The sequence below is a fragment of the Gallus gallus genome, chromosome 4, assembly GCF_016699485.2.
Source record: "Gallus gallus isolate bGalGal1 chromosome 4, bGalGal1.mat.broiler.GRCg7b, whole genome shotgun sequence".
Classification (NCBI taxonomy): domain Eukaryota; kingdom Metazoa; phylum Chordata; class Aves; order Galliformes; family Phasianidae; genus Gallus; species Gallus gallus.
In genome coordinates, this window is record NC_052535.1 from 9,572,476 (window position 1) to 9,590,900 (window position 18,425).

General features: G+C 36.6%; 1 long non-coding RNA gene across 2 annotated transcripts; it reads left to right on the forward strand.

Annotated features, from left to right (window-relative positions):
* Positions 1–919: 919 nt before the first annotated feature.
* On the forward strand, positions 920–13,261 carry LOC107052067. 2 transcript variants are annotated; one of them, XR_005859283.2, is made up of 3 exons: positions 920–3,995; positions 4,163–4,525; positions 5,068–13,261. It is a non-coding gene; the product is annotated as an uncharacterized LOC107052067 (long non-coding RNA). The 2 variants fall into 2 exon arrangements; XR_005859282.2 differs by having other exon boundaries at positions 920–4,525.
* The last annotated feature ends 5,164 nt before the right edge of the window (positions 13,262–18,425 follow it).

Here is an 18,425-nt window from a genome sequence, read left to right on the forward strand (position 1 = left end):
TTAAAGAGTAGTGATATGATGGGCAGATGTATGGCAGATTAATTGCCTAATGACAACCAAAGTGGTTGCAGTTCAGTGATGTGAGAAGCGATCCTGATATAAAACCTGCACCAGCAGAACTGTAGACTTAAATGACCTAATGGGTCATTCTTTTTTCTGATGCCCAGAATGAAGTTATAGAACCAGTAAATCAGTGTAATATCCTTCTAAAAGGGAAATGTTATAAATATAAATGATATTAATTGTATATTCTAAGTCCACAATTTAGAACTTAAAGTAGTTCTACTCTTACAAGATATGTCTAAATGTCCGTAGTTTTCATTCAGTGCAATGAAAATCTCAATGGCTAATCCAATGGCTTTAGAATCAAATGGTTATTCAGTTAGCTGGAGATGTAGAAGATTATAGTTGGAGTGGAAGAACATAGTTTCCTTACCCTTTATTATGTGGTTTTGATTATGATCTGTTACATCATCATGGTTTCATTTCTCTAGGCTCTGGTATGGTGCATTTCTGTGTACACTTCTCATGACTGACTTCAAGTGAGAACAAAAGAAATTGACATACTTCTCCCTTCCATTTGCAATATTCCTATAAGGAAGGAACCACAGCACAAAAATCACTGCTTTCTGCTTTAAAATTATGGAACACAGATCTCACCGTAATGATTCTTGGTGACATTTATTTATGGCAGAAAACTGTGATGGGGTGCCATCAAAATTACTGCTGTAGCTGTGGGTGAGACGCATGCAAAATTTCTGCACCATTGGATAAGTAATGCAATCTATCTATGTACTCATGTGTAGGAAGTGGCAAATAAAAAGTAATCCTTATACTGAAATGAAAGAGAATAGGAAACAGCCATGAGTTTTCAGCTTTAGCCAAAGCACTCCAATGTGATGTTCTGGTGCCTATTCACAGTAACTACTACTACAGCAACTCAAAGCACCTTCAGGGTGCAGATGGCTATGTTCAGAAAATGTATTAACATCATCTAGCCAGAGGAGGAGAAAGAACCCATCCCTACAGTGAAGAGACAAGTCATGTGAGGATGAGACAAGTCATATGAATATGAGAACATCACTTTCTGTGATGGTGTCAGAGACATTTGGTGAAATGAGCAGAGGGTGTTTCAACTCACAGAGAGAACTCACAGAGTTCAAAGTCCAAAAAACTTTCTTGGTTTGGAAAGATAGTGCACAATAAAGTATTGTGTAAATTAGCAGTGCATCATTTTATTGGACACTAATTTCCTTCCCAGCTCTGTCCAACAGAGTTTACCAGTTGCTACCTGATCCCTCAAGGTGAACAGGTGCATCACAAATGATACAACTCCACAATGTAATCAAAGTTCAGGTGGGAAATCCTTTACAGCAAGAGGCATTTCCCAATGCACTGCTATGACAACAGATGATTTTTAGATGAACTGACTGAATTTTTACTATTCAAAGCTAAACTGAACACTTGAACTTGCAGCAATGAGTTTATAAATTGAACCCATTCTGAAGTATCCCAGGACCTGATGATACTCTTTGAAGGACACAGAAAGGGAATCTAATAAGCTTCTACCAAAACAACCTTGTTGTCAAGTCAAAGGTAGAAATGACAGCTTCCCAAATGTACCAGCATAACTATGCTAAGAATCATGTATTTGATTCTACTCTAGAGGACAGAAAGAAGTTCTTGTTTTTCTGCCCTTACTCCTGGGTTTCCAAAGTTATATTTCTCCTTAGAACTCCTTGGGAATCCCTGAAATGAGAGTAAATTTTCTGAGACAAGAATGCTGTGATTTTCTATTTTATACCATGCTTTAGTACCTCATTGTTCCTCTCAGTAGAGAACACTGTGTGGAAATACTTGTGTCCTCTTCAGAGGAATCATTTGTCTGCTTGACAACTATTCCCAACAGTTATTTTTATCAACTTGGATAATATTTCTGAATTTTATCTTTGCTATGTGGAAGCAAATTATAAATGTATGCTTTGAGATGAAAGATTCCTATTGACTTCACCAGATTTTCATTATATATTATATAATTTCTCTTCTATAAATGACTAGTTCCCTTCCCCTTTGGTCTCAAGGGACCATTGCTGAATCCCTTCACCTTTTAGAACTCTAATATCTTTCAGTCTGGAGAAAACATTAATACAGGAGTTATGGAACTTTTTTTCTTAAACTTGAATGGAAACAACTAAAAAAATTTGTATTAAATACCATTAATTTGCAGTCACCACAGTTATAATTAATGTTAGATTATCAGTCTTCTGGTCATTGCTATTTTTCATTTATTTCTTTGCCTATAGCTTTTCTGCCAGCGTGTGGCTTTCCATTTTCAAATCCAGTTTTGCTAATAATATCACACACCACATATTTTGATTCATCCGTTGAAGAATGATGAAATAGACTTATCACTCATAAGCAACTACATCAAAGTATCCATAATTCTTTACTATCTGGCTCTGGAAGAATATGACATTCTGAATGTCATTTTTACTCCTCACATGATATTTAGCTACATTTCCTTCTAAATCTAATTTGAATTCTCTGTCATGTAAAATCTAACAGGAAGGTAGGGAGGCTGTAGCAGAATCAAGAATTAAATTATTTCCTCCAAGCACACTGGTTAAGAACTATTATTATTATTATTATTATTATTATTATTATTATTATTTCACAGCATTTTGCTTTGCTACAATAGCAGTTTTTTGGAATAAAACTAAGCAAAATAAGTAAATAAATAAAAATATGCAACTGACTGGAGGTCCTATATAGAACATATTTTTATTTTTTCCCCATTCCTAACCCTTTCAGTTTTTACTTACCCTTCTTTTTATTTTTTTATCCATCGACTCATACCATAAGCTCAGTCGGTTCACGTAGGTAAGCAGAGCTGCCGGCATAAAGGACACTATTCCCAATCACAGTCTCTGGGCATTCCTGCAGTATAAATCATGACATTACAGGAGTCTTCTCTCCCTTTACTTGCTGCCATCTCCAGACAATGGCTTATAATGAGTCCTGCAAACTGCAGAACAACCAAGGAAAACTATCAAAGCGCTAAGATGTTTTGACTGTAATCTCTTTGAGAGCTTGGTTTTATCAGCAGTATGATCAGAGTGCTCAGCATCTCACATGCTGGCTACTATCCCAAGTAACCTAATCCCTCATTTCAACCCTTTTTAACCGGATTTTAATTAGACCATGCTAATTTGTGTGTATGCATGCTCATATACACAAATTACCATCATACACGCTCATGCACACACACATACAAAGTTGTTTATTAAAAAACTCATTTTTTTTTTTCACTAACTAAGCAAGCAGCTTCCACATGGCTTTAACTTTAATTTCATGCTGGTAACACTGCACTACATATGCTCATTGCTTTATGTATCCTGAAGCCACGCCACATGGATCAAACATACTGCCAGCCTTCAGCTCAGTAGAAAAGCTGCACAAAATAAAGATGATAAAAACAGCCTAAAGAAACTGTTTTTCTATCAAGGAAAGACAATGCAAATGTAGGCAATAATATTAATGAATGCTACTTGCATATTTTTTCAGTTGTGTAAGTATTTCAATAACTGTATGTATATATAATAAAATATCTTCCAAGATAGGATGGGACTGAGTAGAATTATATGTCAGAGGTACATATAAAGTCACATTCTGAAAAGGTTCTTTTTCGGAGTGGGATTTTCATAAGTTGTCAGGTTTTGTTCTTAATACAAATATGCTACAATGCCAAGGTCTTGTGAAGGAGTCTGGTCAAAATCAGAAGTTCCAGTCTGGAAAGTTATTCCCCCATAGAAAATTATTTTAAAATATGTGTTTTAAAAAAGCAGCACTTTTTTTCTTGAAGGACAACTTGTGATATTTTCTTTAGATGTCGCAGTAAAGATTTTTATTTCCTTTACTCACTCCATCCAGGCAGGATATGTGTGGAACCCCTGAGATGAGGAGCTACTTTCTGTGGGAGCTGCAGCATGGCTCAGGTGTGTCGACAAGTGCTTTAAAGGAAGAGCAAGGTCATGGTTCATCACACAGAAGCCTACATGGATGATTACTTTTGAATTTCTTCAATCATGGCCATGAAAATATTTCAAAAAATTTGGTAGAGGGTGTAAGAAAGGGAGTAATGGCTTTCTTTTTCTTAATGCAGATACAGCAAGCTGCTGATTTAGCTCTTTGAAGACTGGGATTTGAGTAGAATGGAATAGCTGGAAAGGGACCTTCAAAGATTGTCCAGTCCCACTGCCTGACCACTTCAGCTGGTGCAGCATAGCCACAGTAACAAGAAAGTCAATGGTTCTGTTTAAAAATGATTTTTATTTTTGAGGAGGCTATAGGTCATCCAGGCATCTGGATATGCAACCCCAGCTTTGGAAGAGCTACTGCTAGATGAGGATGATACTTTCGGAAGTTTCTGGATGTTTAGCCTTCTTGAAAATCTGCCACTCTATACAGTTTTCCTGAGATTTCTGGAGGAACTCAACATGTTCCATGTGCAGTTGATCTGCCCTGGGTAAGTAAATGTGCTTCGAGTAAAGAAATAAATAAATCATTTTAAAGGAAAAATATTTTATAAGGCAATTTAAAAAAAAGTTGTAGAAATCCTAACAAAAGCAATAGTTCCCTGATTCTTGGTTGTTACTTATCTTAGGGGATTTTTTTGCTTTATTCTGTGAACTTGTCAGTCTCAGGTTCAATTAACTGTTCATATTTTGATAAAAAATATTGGGTACTACACTGATTTGGTGTCATAGTGTTTATTTTGGTGGGCTGTTTTACACCTTTTTTCTATATGCTTTGATGCTTGTATACTTGTTCCTCCACATTGTATAATCTCTTTGCACTGTGATGTTACCAAATACCTAAGTATTTGTTACATGCATAGGACTTCCAGAAGTATATTAAAAATGGAGTTTTCCCAGATGATTGTACTGCTGTAATTAAGTAAAAACTGCTATTCCCAAGGTGTGCTTGATTCTGCTAATGTCATCAGTACTGCTGCTGCATACTCAAACGTGTTTACAAACAAAATTAGACTGGCTTTTGTTCTTCTAGAACAGCAGGGGTAAATCTTCACTGGATGCAAAACAATGAAGATGTATGGAAGAAGAATGGAATAATACATCAGCTGAATGCATGATCTCCATGATTATATGACAAAGGAAAAAAAAATAAGGTAGGATTGTTGAAGAAATTTAAAATGGCAATCCATTTCCTACCTTTCCAGACAGCTGCAAACCAAACACTTTTCCTGAGATTGAAGACGAAACAAGAGGAACAGATGTTGTTCCACAATTGGCAAATTAATTGAAAAATTAACACAGGGCCTTGTTCTTAAAGAAACAGGATCTTGTCAAAATTCCAACATAGAATCATAGAATCACAGAATATCCTGAGTTAGAGGGGACCCACACAGATCATAAAATCTAGCTCCTGGCTTCACGTAGGACCTCACAAAAATCAGACCTTATGTCTGACTGCATTGTCCAGAAGCTTCTTGAACTGCAGCAAGCTCAGAGGGGTTTTAAATACGCCTTTGCTTATTAAGAAGTATTAACATATATCAAATTTATTGCTTGTCTATTCAAATATTTATTTATTTCTTTACATATCTCAAATGGTACTTTGCTTCCACTACTGTTTTTCTTTCTCAGTCTCTCAAACCATTTCCCTGAGATCAGTCTACAGCGCTTTTTCAGTCACCTCTCATTCAGTAAGACTTTGTGAAACACTGACTTGTTGGTCTCAGGAGAGACATTTTCCCCACTGTTGCCAGTGCTGCTGGTGTTTTATGGTAACAAGGACCAAGGGGAAAACACTTGTCGGTGGGACATCTTGATAAACAGCCGTTTTGCTACTACAATTACCATATTTCTTGATTACCAGGAAATAGGCACTTGATAAACATGTGGTTTCATTGTTTACCCATTTTGGCTTTCAATTAGAACCAGAAACCTATAATGCACATTAGAATACTGCTTAGTTGGGTTTGAAACTAGGCAGCTAATTAATGACTAGACATTTGCACATATTTATTTAAGACAATCTCCAGAGTCTTCAGTGACTGGTTTTTACAAAGATAATAGGCTTGTTAGAAAGCTAGAGTAATAGCATCTCCTTTTGGAGTTTTTTTCTTGCTCTTTAAATCATTTGTTATTATTTTTAATTTAAATACTTTTGTCTGGGCATCAGGTATTCAGTACAAGCATAGCCTTTCCCCACACATGGTAGACTGGATGTTGTAGTTTCCAAGTTTTTACCTGTTTTTACCTGTGTTTACAGCATTTTGGAGCTGCTGACCAAATCATGTTATCTGCACTGCTTCATTGTCATCGTTTTTGCTTAGCTGCTAAGTATGGTTCATCAGTTGTACTTTGTCGGGCTATCATTTGGTAGTTCCTCCTATTAGTAGCTGATGCACAAACTTAGTACTAATGTACTGCTGATAAGTATTACAGCATCTCTTGGCAGATCTTGAAGATAAAGCACTTTATCCAAAATCATATGAGCATCATCTTCTCTGGTTTCAGTCACCAACTACTAATGAGCTACACACGTTTATTCTTGTGTGAAGTCTGTGTAAGCAAAGACTGAAATCATGATCAGTCATGACAGAAGATTTATCACATTGAAATGTGCATGCTCAGGTATCAGAAAGAGGAGAGAACCTTAGGTGGGTGCCATAGAGGAAGATAGAACAACTGACCGGCAGCAGCAGCAAGTGCTCAGTTAAAGTGGTCATTTGATAATAGGAGATTAGGCATAAGTTTCCCTCATGACCTCCCATCTCAATAACGATATATTTTGAGCCAGGTTTTTTTATGGCTGTAAGTGAAAGCTTTTTGCCTTTTATCTTAAGCTGGTGAAAATTCAGGATGACTTATTAGATCAATGGACAGCACTCGTTTATGAAACAGGGCAAGTATAACAGCACTGCCAAGCAGTAAACAGCATTTATTTGCAATTGAAATGTGCCATATAAAGTGTGTACTACTTCATATACCTTAAGGTACGAGGAGAGGTCACTTTAAGCAGCCAGTAATTAACAGCACATGAAAACATAAGAATCCAGACAACTTTTCAGACTACATTAGATGCTTAAATCTCTATTATTTTCAGTGAGAGTTAAGCACATAATTTAGAAAAAATCTGTGTTTACTTGTATTAAAAAAAAATGAGACTGAAACTTTAAGTTTAAAGAAAAATTTCCTCATAGTTCATATCTTTCAGTTAGCAAAAAGTTACACATGCATTTGTGTGTTGCACAGATGACCATCCACACAGTCTATATAAGGTGTGTTCAGGAATATACATATAAAATGTATGTATATATGAAAATATGCTATTATTTTATATTAGTACATGGCTGAGCATTTATGCTACTGCTATGCAAAATGAGGTAGGCCAGCTACTAACAAATGTTAAAAGATAAAAGTCACATTTTCATCATACTTTGTGTCTGTATGCATTATATATATCCACTGTCCCTTTTTTAGACTTCAGTGACTCATCTTGTTTTGAAGTTGCTCATTCATTTACATAACTGAAAGTTGTGCTGATACCCCTTAGAAACGTAAGTTCCTTACGTGAAGAACATTTCAAATGTTTTTAGCATAAATAATGTGGTCATTACTCCTAAATGACACACACTGCTTATTAATAAGGCTAAAAATAGCTTTTTTAATACCCAAAATGCAATTATGGAAACAATGCAGAAATAAGCACAACATGACCATTTATGCAATTTAATAGAGTGATTCAGTGAACTGCTAGAATCATATGGCTGTAAGACAGCATCATGCTTTGCAGCCACATCTGTTGTCAATAATCTAACTTCCACTGAAATGCATGACAAGACACCCTCTTGGTTCCACCAGAAATCTGCACTGATTTCTGTTGATTTCACTAGGAAATGGATCTTTATCAATATGCTGATTGAAATTCAAGACTGCAACCCTCATAGGTTACCTGGTGTTTCTTCAGAAGTTTGATAATGGCCTGTGTCTTCCAGTTGGTCATAATTATAAAACAAGAGATTAAATTCTGTTTACATCACACATTTCTGCAAAAGAAAATGAAATGCAAGAAGTTGATCTTGTAATTTGAAATAGTTTGTTGGTATAATCCCTCTGCTGTTGCATGTAAAGACATGGAGGTTTTCAAGAAAATGATGTGTGACACTAAGAGACATGGTTAGAGGACATGGTGGGGATGGACTGATGGTTGGATTGTATGATCTTAGTGGTCTTTTCCAACCTTAATGATTCTGCGATTCTGTGACAAATTCCTTTATGAAGTAGGCCTCAGTGAGGCAATCTGGCTTCCCTCAAATCACACTTATATTTAAAATATAAATCTGAAATATTTCTGATATAAAAGAAGTTAGGAAGTATTCCCTATGGAAATGTGCATCCACAGACATGTTTTTGTCAGTTACAAAATATACATTAACTGTTGGAATCCGCACTTACTTTTTCTAACGCATCTTATTTATGGAGAGAAGAAAAAGTTCTGACAGAAAACACTGATTTTAAAAACTAGAGTAGGGTGGGAGACAGTCTGCAGCAGCAGCTGCTGGGTGAGAACACTTCTCCCGACCTTTTAAGACACAGCAAACAATAAACACATTAAGAAATCTCAGGGGAAGATGGGTGTGGTTTAGGAACTTAATCAGTTGAATATGGACTCACGTTTCCTCCGTGGAACATGGCCAAAGCTTTACTTCTTGAGATGTTTCTTGACCTTGAATGTAACTTCACTGAGACACGCAACTGAAAGACCATCAGTTTTCAGGTAAGGACACGTGTATATCTTGTTCTTAATGGCAACTGTACATGCTATAGGGATCCTAAAATGGTAACAGGTATAATAAGCTGCTGTTTAAACATGAAGGAATAGATCTGTGAGTCACTTCTTAACTTGCTGCACTTAAGATAAAAAGTTCAAAATCTCACTTTGGTTAACAAACAACATTACAGGAAAATTTTGCACTTGAAAGATAGGGTTGGATTCTACACTTTTTCATGTGGAACTACCTCATCATAATTTTGTAATATTTGAAAATTGGAAACAAATTGGGCAGCAAATTGTCCTGATCATGTTTAAATGTCATATTTATGTGTTACTGGAGAATTGAGAAGTTAGGAGAAACTGCACACACAGTTGTCTTAGATTTGCTTCTTCCTATATATAACGCTCTCTGCAGTGTAAACTCAATCAAATATGCTTTTTTTTTTTTTTCATTAAGAATATGTATTTCAATTTTAAAAAGTACTTCAGAGGGAGCGGAAGTTTTGATGTTCTAGCACTGTAACTTTAACCTCTTACATTAGGATAGCATCATCCTGGACAAAAATATTGTCAGTAATACAGGACAACTGTGGTATCTGAATAGTTTTTCACATTTAGCTTCCTATTTTTAGTTCATGATCGGAAAAGACCTAATTCTGGAAGCAAAGAAGAAAAACATGCAATAGTAGAGGTCAGTAAGTACCCATAAAAAGAAAGAAACATAAATTTAGTGATGAAGCAGTGGAGGAAAGTTGCAAGAATACATGCAGTGGTAAATTCTGAAAGGAGAAAGGAAGTATACATACTAATGAAGACAGAGCCAGCAGGAAAGCATCCCAATTTCAGCCACACTACAGCAGTAAAACTACAGATGGACTTTCTTATCAAGGCTGCTGGAAAAAGACACAATTTTTCTCTCTGATTTTTTGTTGGGTGAGGATGTCTTAAGTCTGTCCATTAACTTCATGTACTCCTTCCAGCTCCCTTCAACGAGATGTCAGAATCTACAGAGATTCCACAATTCTGAGAAATAATTCTAGTTCCATGTGAGTTATACAGGGTGGTATCATCTGAAAAAATGCACTGACTATAACATCTGCAATGGTGGAGCATCAGTTACAGAAGTGATTCACTCAGATTTTCCCACCCTCAGCCAATCCTTCATGTCATCTTATTCCACCTGCTGTCTAAGCCGGAAGTGCTGCTGCTGTGCACAGGCAAGGCTAGCAAAAGTAGGAATTTTAAACAGATCTTAGAGATTATTCACAAAAAACAGAGTATTAAAATGTGTAACAGACAGTGCCAGAAAGCTAAATTATTCTAAGTTACATATATAAATTAATGCAACAGGATACCAGTGTTTAACCTGGTTGAACTCAGACCATTTGATGTATATCCCACTTGTATTGAATGGTTAGCAAGTAGAAAATGGGCCAAGAATTATTCCCATTTCAAACTTACATCCACTTAAAATAGACAATTCAGTGGGAAAATATTCATCATATTTGCCAGGAATTACTTACAATAGTTACAATTACTTAAAGTTGTTAATTAAACCATTTTGAAGGGTAGATACAGAAAAAATTTACAGAGAAGAGATATAATTATGGAAAAACAGAGACCATATTGCTGAGTTTCATTCAAACAAGATTTTTTTTTTTTTACTCACAGCCATGCTGCCTTTCATATTAAGAACAATATGAATTTTGTATGCTGTTGTTGTCAGGAGGGAAAGAAGAATTTCCTTCTGGTACCTCTTGCTGGCATGCTTTCCCAGGACAAACCAACCTTGCCGCCATTTTGCTTAGCAGAACCACTGTGGAGCCCTTAATCCAGGATCACTTTGGTCTCTAGACACTCTCTTCCTCCTTTTTTTCCAAAAGGGAGTTAGTAGAGAAAACCGAACCCGAGCTCTTTTACTCAGGGATTATGCAGGACTTGTTACCATAAAGGTAATTTTTACCTCTGACTATTGTAAAGGAGGGGCTTATAAGACATTTTGGGTTACAGGTGTACAGCTTGAAAACTCTGTAACCCTTTTGTCTTGAAAATGAAGGAATCTGAGTGCAGTTCCAAATACAAAAGTGGAAGATCATGGGCCATACTTTACATTTAAATGTAAATGACAGTAGGTCTGCATTTGTCCTAAATAATGCCCACTGGAATGTAGCTCATGGTCATTTCAACACATTTGCATGTAAAATTACATGCCCTTTCAATCATTACTTAGGTCTGCCATCTTTGACACAAAGTAATACAGACATTGTCTTGAAAATATTTTCTGTAGTTAAAAATATTTGTCCCAGCATTTTCCCTTTGCTTCAGTTTCCTTGATTGCTGTAGCGGAGACCTCAGCTCAGCAACTTGCCCCTTGTTATCTCAGAATTAAATTTTATCTCTAGTTTCATGTCTCTCTCAAACTACAGGGAGATTTTTTTTATCATTCTCAGACTTTTCATGTCTGTACTAAACCTCAAAGAGATAATTTTATAAGAATAATTTTACTCTGACATTATGGATCTGTTTCTCATTTCAGTGCAAAGCTTTGGGAATAGAGTTTGGATGCCCACATTCTAAGCATATATCAGTAAATAATTGCAAGTGAACATTTCATTAAATCGTAGAATATCCTGAGATGGAAGAGACCCACAGGGATTACTGAGTCCTAATCCTGGCTCCACACAGGACCACCCAAAATGAAACAAAAGGGATGTAATTTTGTTAAAAGAAAATACATCACAGAAAGTATCTTCAGAAGTACATTAGTGATGTTTACTTGGTATCGGTTTGATGTAATGAATTTATTATAAATTCACACCTGATATGTTAAGACAGATCAATAAAGCAGAGATAAGTTTTATGTTTTCAAGAGGGGAGAACACAGAGCCATTATGGGGAAATATGTTTTGCAAGCTGGAAAGGCAGAATAGATTCACCAAACTGACAGGAGGAGCAGAAGAATTCTCCCCACCTGTTTTCCTCTCTGTTCCTCTCCTCTGGCATGCTACAGAATATATTTTGAACAAATGGGCTTCAAAAACCTCCCGCTGCTTTTCGAATGGGTATATATTGCTGTAAAATTCAGGTCATGTTTGTTCAGGATTTGTATAAAAGTAAAAATAATACACATTCAATTTTTTGGTGTGACTGCAATCCCGGGGAGATAACTTCAATTTCTTGGTGTCTTTGGCCCTCCCACGCTGCTGGTGTATTCTCAGGGACCAGCCAAAGAAAGACAAACCATCAGCTTAGATCCAGAGACAAAAATAATAGTGGTTCAACGTCACACAGTCACTTATCCCCATGAAAATTAATTTCACAGCTCTTGTGAGATGTCTGTGAAGTCTCACAACTACAGCCTAATTGTAGCCTTAAAAGCACATGATATGAATTACATTTCTTCCTAATATATTGCTGCATCTCTTTCTTTCATCAGTTTCTGGAATGCAAAAGTAAATTCCCTTTCTATCTGCTGAATGCACACTGGTTTGACATTTCAAAGATTCCACAGTTTTTTTTGTTTGTTTGTTTTTTAATATCTCATTATACGTATCACATATAGGAAATCTTTGATTTATACTTTCTTTGTCGGTCAATATTTTCTGAATGCTTGATATGAGTGGGGAACTAGTGACTTCCAACATTACTCATTTACAGAAATCATTCAGAATTCAAATTCAGTGACTGAACTCCTCAGAATAATCTCTGCTCCCTTTTCACTCCCCAGGGAAAAATAAATAAATAATACAAGCTCAAAACAAAACAGCAACAAAAAATCCGCCTTGTTGCTTCGCTCTTTCCCAGTTCTGGTTCATACACTAAGCTTGGATTTTTCACTGCAAGCAGACTTCCGTAGTGTTTTGTTCAATTCTCAGAGGCCCTGATCTTCAGCATTTTGAGGATTAACACCTGTACCTGTGTTTTTTCCCTGTTCCAAGGGATGGAACATCTCCTCTGCAAGGACAGGCTGAGAGACCTGCGGCTGTACAGCCTGAGGAAGAGAAGGCTCCAGGGAGACCTGAGAGTGGCCCTTCAGTTTTTAAAGGGAAGTGTGTATGAAGCAAAGGTGTAGCAATGAATTCCTCCATGCATCCACTGACGTGCTTGCTGAACATTTTTGGAGACCAGACAGTGGATGTGAGCACAGTGAAGTGGTGGATGCTGCATTTTAGCTGTGGTGACAGCAGCAGTGTGTCATCTCTGTTGGTGCAGATTGTTATGAGTATGGCATGCAGGCTCTTGTTCATTGCTGGTGAACATGCTCAGCTGATGGTGGCGACTGCTGAAAAACAGTGTTTTGTTCTGAGAGTTTGCTCTATCAAACAGCGTTATTGTGCTCTTTGTATCTATTGTATTTTCCATAGAAATAAGTAGGAGGCATTGCTTTTGGAGCAACCTACATACTTTTAAACAAAAAAGTACTACAGAGCTTCACTAATAAACACGTCATTGCATAAAAGTTGTTTTCAATTTGTCTTGCAGCATTCATTCATGGGCTGTCAGTTATGCATGTTTGTTCTTCTTAGCTGCTTTCATCTCACTAAAGATGCCAAAACTAAATGAGCAGAAAACAAATAAAAAGGGTTTTCCATCCCAATTCTCTGCTTATTTTTCTATCCGTTTGACCCTAACTGCAGCAGTGACATGCCTAGTCTTGAGAAACAATTAATGAAAAGGCCAGCAGAGTCTAGCACCAGTGAGAATAACTGATTGTTTTCTCTTTGTCTGTACTGTGTTCTGCAGGAAATATAAATTAGAATTGTAATGGACAGGTTGATAGAACTGACCTAATAATTTAGCTGTCAGGCTATTCACAAGCATGGAATTCTCTCAAAAACCCTTTTCTTCACCTTTTGTTTAGCAGAATCTCAGCTGGGTTTCCCAAAGTAGAAATATCATTCTGTTTTCTTCTCTTTCAGTGTTACTGTCTTCTTGTCTCAGTAGGGAACAGCTCAGTTCAAAGGCATATTAAATACCATACATCAGTTTTGTGCATTTTTTTTTGTACATTGGCTTAAAGTGTTTAAAAAAAAGAACCACTCATGTCTACAGCTGATTTACAGTATTGCTGAAAAAGAAAAGAATAAAGAACCTTTGGACTCAGCTATACACATAAAGCTGCTTCTTTTGCCAAATAATTTCAGTGTTGGTTGTGCTGGTTTGTATCAGCCAATCTACAAAGGATGAATCTCCTCAAATGCTTCTGTGTTGATTTGTTAGCATTTCATACAAGACAAAAGACAAAAAGTATCCATATTGGGAATTCTGAGCATAATCTTTAAGGGCTATTACATCCTCATCTTGTTTAACATATTGAATAGCAACAAGTCACAAAAAGAATTGTTTCACTTCCTTCTACCCTTCAGATTTTTTTTTTTTTGAGGGAAGAAGTCTCACGCACAGAGCACTAATAAAGGTTAATTACTGAATGATAAGGCCAGTGATGTGCTGCTGGATAGTTAGGCATTGCTTTGAGACAGTGATAAGACAGTAAACGTCTCTGAGATGGTTGATTCTTCAGACTTGAATCTCTGTAGCTCAGATACTGCTCAAAATGTAAAGACAGACATGGATGTGTTAAGAGAATGTATAAGACTGTGAGGAATTCTGACATTGCAGTAGAAAAATAAGTAAAGATAGTGTTAACTGCAGAAAGCAGTTGGAATTCTCATTCACCAAACAACGTATTTTAGTCTCCTCTTTATGCTACAATACTTCCTTAATGATACTGCAGTGAAGCTTGTTGATTATAACATATAATGTTTTCTTTCTAAAAGAAGATATTTGGATTGCCAGCTCAAAGCACTACAGTCCTGCTTAAATTCAGCAGCCAACAACAGATGAGCATTTGGACAGGTCTTCTCTCAGACTGAGCGAACTGTGGACTATTTATATTACAGCAGCTCTTTAGGGCACAGCTGATAGGTCAGTACCCTAACTGAGGAGATGCTGTGGAGATATGTGCAACGTCTTCCATAATGACAGTAGTGCCACAGAGCACTTTCCAGTTGTGACTGTCAAAAAGATGGAAAACAAACCTGTTCATGAGTTAGCTGTCAAAACCCCACTGCATAATGAAAATCATAGTACTGAGGTATTAATATCACTCTGTACTGAATTGTTTTGTACCATGCTGCCACTACCAGATTATCAAAGCTTTTCTTACTTGTGATTTAAACAATATAATTAACTTCCATTGTAAATGAACTGCAAGAAGAGTGTTGCATCACATTCATTACTTGTGGTGTGAGTTCAAAAACAAGAAAACAGCTGTAGACTCAACTATAAAGTATTCCCATTGCTGCAGTGGTACCCAAAACCTTTCCAAGTTAAAGCACTGGAATTTGTACCAGAATGCTACAGGGGGATACCAAATGTACTCATTTGTAGGTTTGATTTTTGGAAGCACCGCAGTCATTGTATAGTGAGCCAATTTCTTCATTATTACATGCAAGTAACTCAGTTTTAGGAAAGCCTATTGCTTTCCAGATAATTTCTATGTTTGTGGTGTTAGGTATTCTTTGTGAATACAGGATCTTAATACATACAATTAGACCAGAAATCCTCACTGAAACAAAAGCTATCATTGGTCTGGCAAATACAGCCCTCATTTTCTCATTTAAGTATATTAATAGTACTCAGACATAAATAACTCCTCTATTTAATTCAGATATGATAACATCATTATCTTGGCTTACTTGTGGTTTGACATACAATCAACTGAGATACAAAAGAGAAGACACAATGAGTTCTTAGGAAAGCTAATCATTTCACAAGGTAACTGAATTTAGATGTCCTCTTCCAAAAACACTTTTAATATCCTACTTCAGTAGAAGCAGCTGGGCTGTTGTTGGGGGGCTATTAGGTTGGGGCTTGAACTGGTGATTGAGCACCTGGTGAAGGGGTGTGTCTGGCCAGAGAGCACAGGCAAATTGCTTGCACCTGTTTTCCCCATGTGACCAGAGGGGGTGGACCCAGGGTGGTGCCCCCCCCCGGGCTCATATAAGGGCCAGCCACTGAAAGAAGAGTATCCCTTGGATGTAGGCTGTTTCCTGAGGTGGTATGCCTTGTAGCTGGAGAGTTCCTTCACTGTGTGGGTGAGTTCAACTCTTCTTTCTGCATCTGACTATCAGCCTACTTGCAAATACTTGCCAAGAACCTGTCAGAAGTAGTTTTGCTTTTTGTGAGCAGGGCAGCTGTGTTAAGGTTAACAGAAATGACCCAAGGTATTCTACTGACTCTATAGTGTTATCTCTTTTCCTTAATTAGAGACCCATTGTCCTGCTAAGTTTACAAACCAGACTTTTTCGGTATTGCCTGTGTGAAGATTAAAATAATTAATGCTGGTAAACATATTGCTTTAAACTTTATAAGCATCACTTAACCTTTTATATTTTATTGTGTATGGTTTCTTAGATTAATGTTATGGTTTGGTCTCTTGAATTTAGACATAGAAGTCTTGTTTTATTTTTACTGAAATAAGTACTTGAAGAGGAACTAGAAATACGGCTCTTCTAATCTATAAGTGAATACTCAAGGTATTAAGCAAGACAGTATTTTCTCTCTTTCCCTGCATTTTGCACAAGCTTGTCTGTAACTCACTCTCTGAACAAGTCTACAGATTTGATTTCCTTGGATGGCTGAGGTAAGAAAGATGTAGATTGTTGATCCTGCCAAGAGTAGTGACTGGCATGATGCTGCTTTTAGTGTAACCAAATATTCAGGCTACCCAGAACAAAATTTCAGAAGTCATGATAAAAAAAACTATACATCCCATGAAGTCTTGGCATTCAGGAGGCAAACATGTTTTAATGTCTGGAAAGTTCATTAAAAGTCAAAGGATGAAGATTGAATGTAAGAATTTTAAATTATTAGTCTAATTAATCTTCTATGCCCAGAGGTCCCTGAACAGGAGTCTGTACACTTCAAAGGGATTTTCAGTTTTGAGAAACATACAAGGCAGACTTAAACCTTACACAGATGCATGTAATTATAATCACCAAGTACTCATAGCATACAGTGGTGTCTCAGTAGCTGATGTGAAATCACTCTAAGCTCTCAAAACTCAATATAGTTTTCACTGTACTACAGTTAGTACATGAATCAGTCATTAAAATGTTCATGCTGAGAATTCTAGCAGACTTATGAATCAGACTTTGTAAAAACAGGCATTCAGTCTTTAGCATCTTATTGTGGTATTTACTGTAAGAAGTTCGTTATTCCAACAGCGATGGTAGAATATTTGTAGCAATCTGCTTTCATGGTAACGATTCCCTGTTCTGTCCCTTAGTTGCAGAATGATCTGGAGCATCGTTAGCTGTGATTGCACTTTGGGTTCTTCACACATAAAACTGTACTGGAATATTATTCCCTATGCCTCAAAAGTATTCTAAGACCTATAAGATCTTTGCAAGTATACACAAATGCATGTATAAGGAAAGAGGAACTGGTATTTCCTTTAGCATCCCTATTATTACTTGGCATTTCCAGAAACTATTCTCAGAGGCTAGTACCAGTAATAGTGGTGACAGAGCGCAACTGGGATGCCTTTGCCTTCAGATTTAACTGATGATATCTAAATATAAACCACTAGAACAGACAGAACTACAGAATTTTAAATTCAGGTGCAGATGGGAGTGGGTGGGAAGGAGAAAACAGTTGGGATGGAAGCGAAATAAAATCATGTGCATAACAGGAACCTTTTGCTGGTTGTTCGCTAGAAAGCCACACTGCTGAAACATTCTCTCTTACCATGTGGTGTAGTGCATATGAATGTGTGGTTGGATACTGAAGATCCTTTCACCCTATAGGTGAATAAATGCCTGTAATTTCTGGTGGTAAAGATAAATGAGTGGTAAGCAAGAATTTTGTATACTGTACCTACACAGTACAATTCAACATATGCTGAAACTTGTTATTCAGGATTCCTGTACACATGTAGAACTATCTCACTGTTACTTTTAGAAAGTATTTTAATAGCTACAGAGTAATAATAAATACATTGCATTATTCTTCTATATGTACTTCTGCAGTTTTTACTAATAAATTTATAATACTGAGGTCATATAGAATACTTGGTTAAGAGGTATTGGGGCTCATCATAAAAATGGCAAAATAATTTCTCTCACTTTGCATTCATGTGGATTCAAATTAGTAGCATTATTTGTTTGCTACATATGTTTTTAGAAATAGACAAATCTAGGGCAGTTTCAGAACTTTGCCAGAGGAAGGAGCAATTATTCATAAGCCAGCAAATGTTCATAATATTTCTTCAGTGTTTGTCTTCACTAAGAATTACCTTACATCCTTGATTCTTTACTTTGATTCTTGGCTTATTTGAAAACCCTTGCAGGATGTTCATAATTTCCAAAACCTTCTTGAATAATGTGCAGTATTACATTGAGTTTTTACATTAAGGTACTCTTTAAATATTAAAATGCTTCACTAATGTGGGAAGTATCATTAAAATGCTTCTCATGTTAGCTTCATGCTAAGTTCACAAGACACTTTATGTACTTAAAATCCATTCAACAAGCTGACTTCTTAGCACTATTATCACAGGGTAGCCTATTGTTGCCTGAACTGATGACATTGGTTACTATGGAAATGGTGTATTTCAAAGA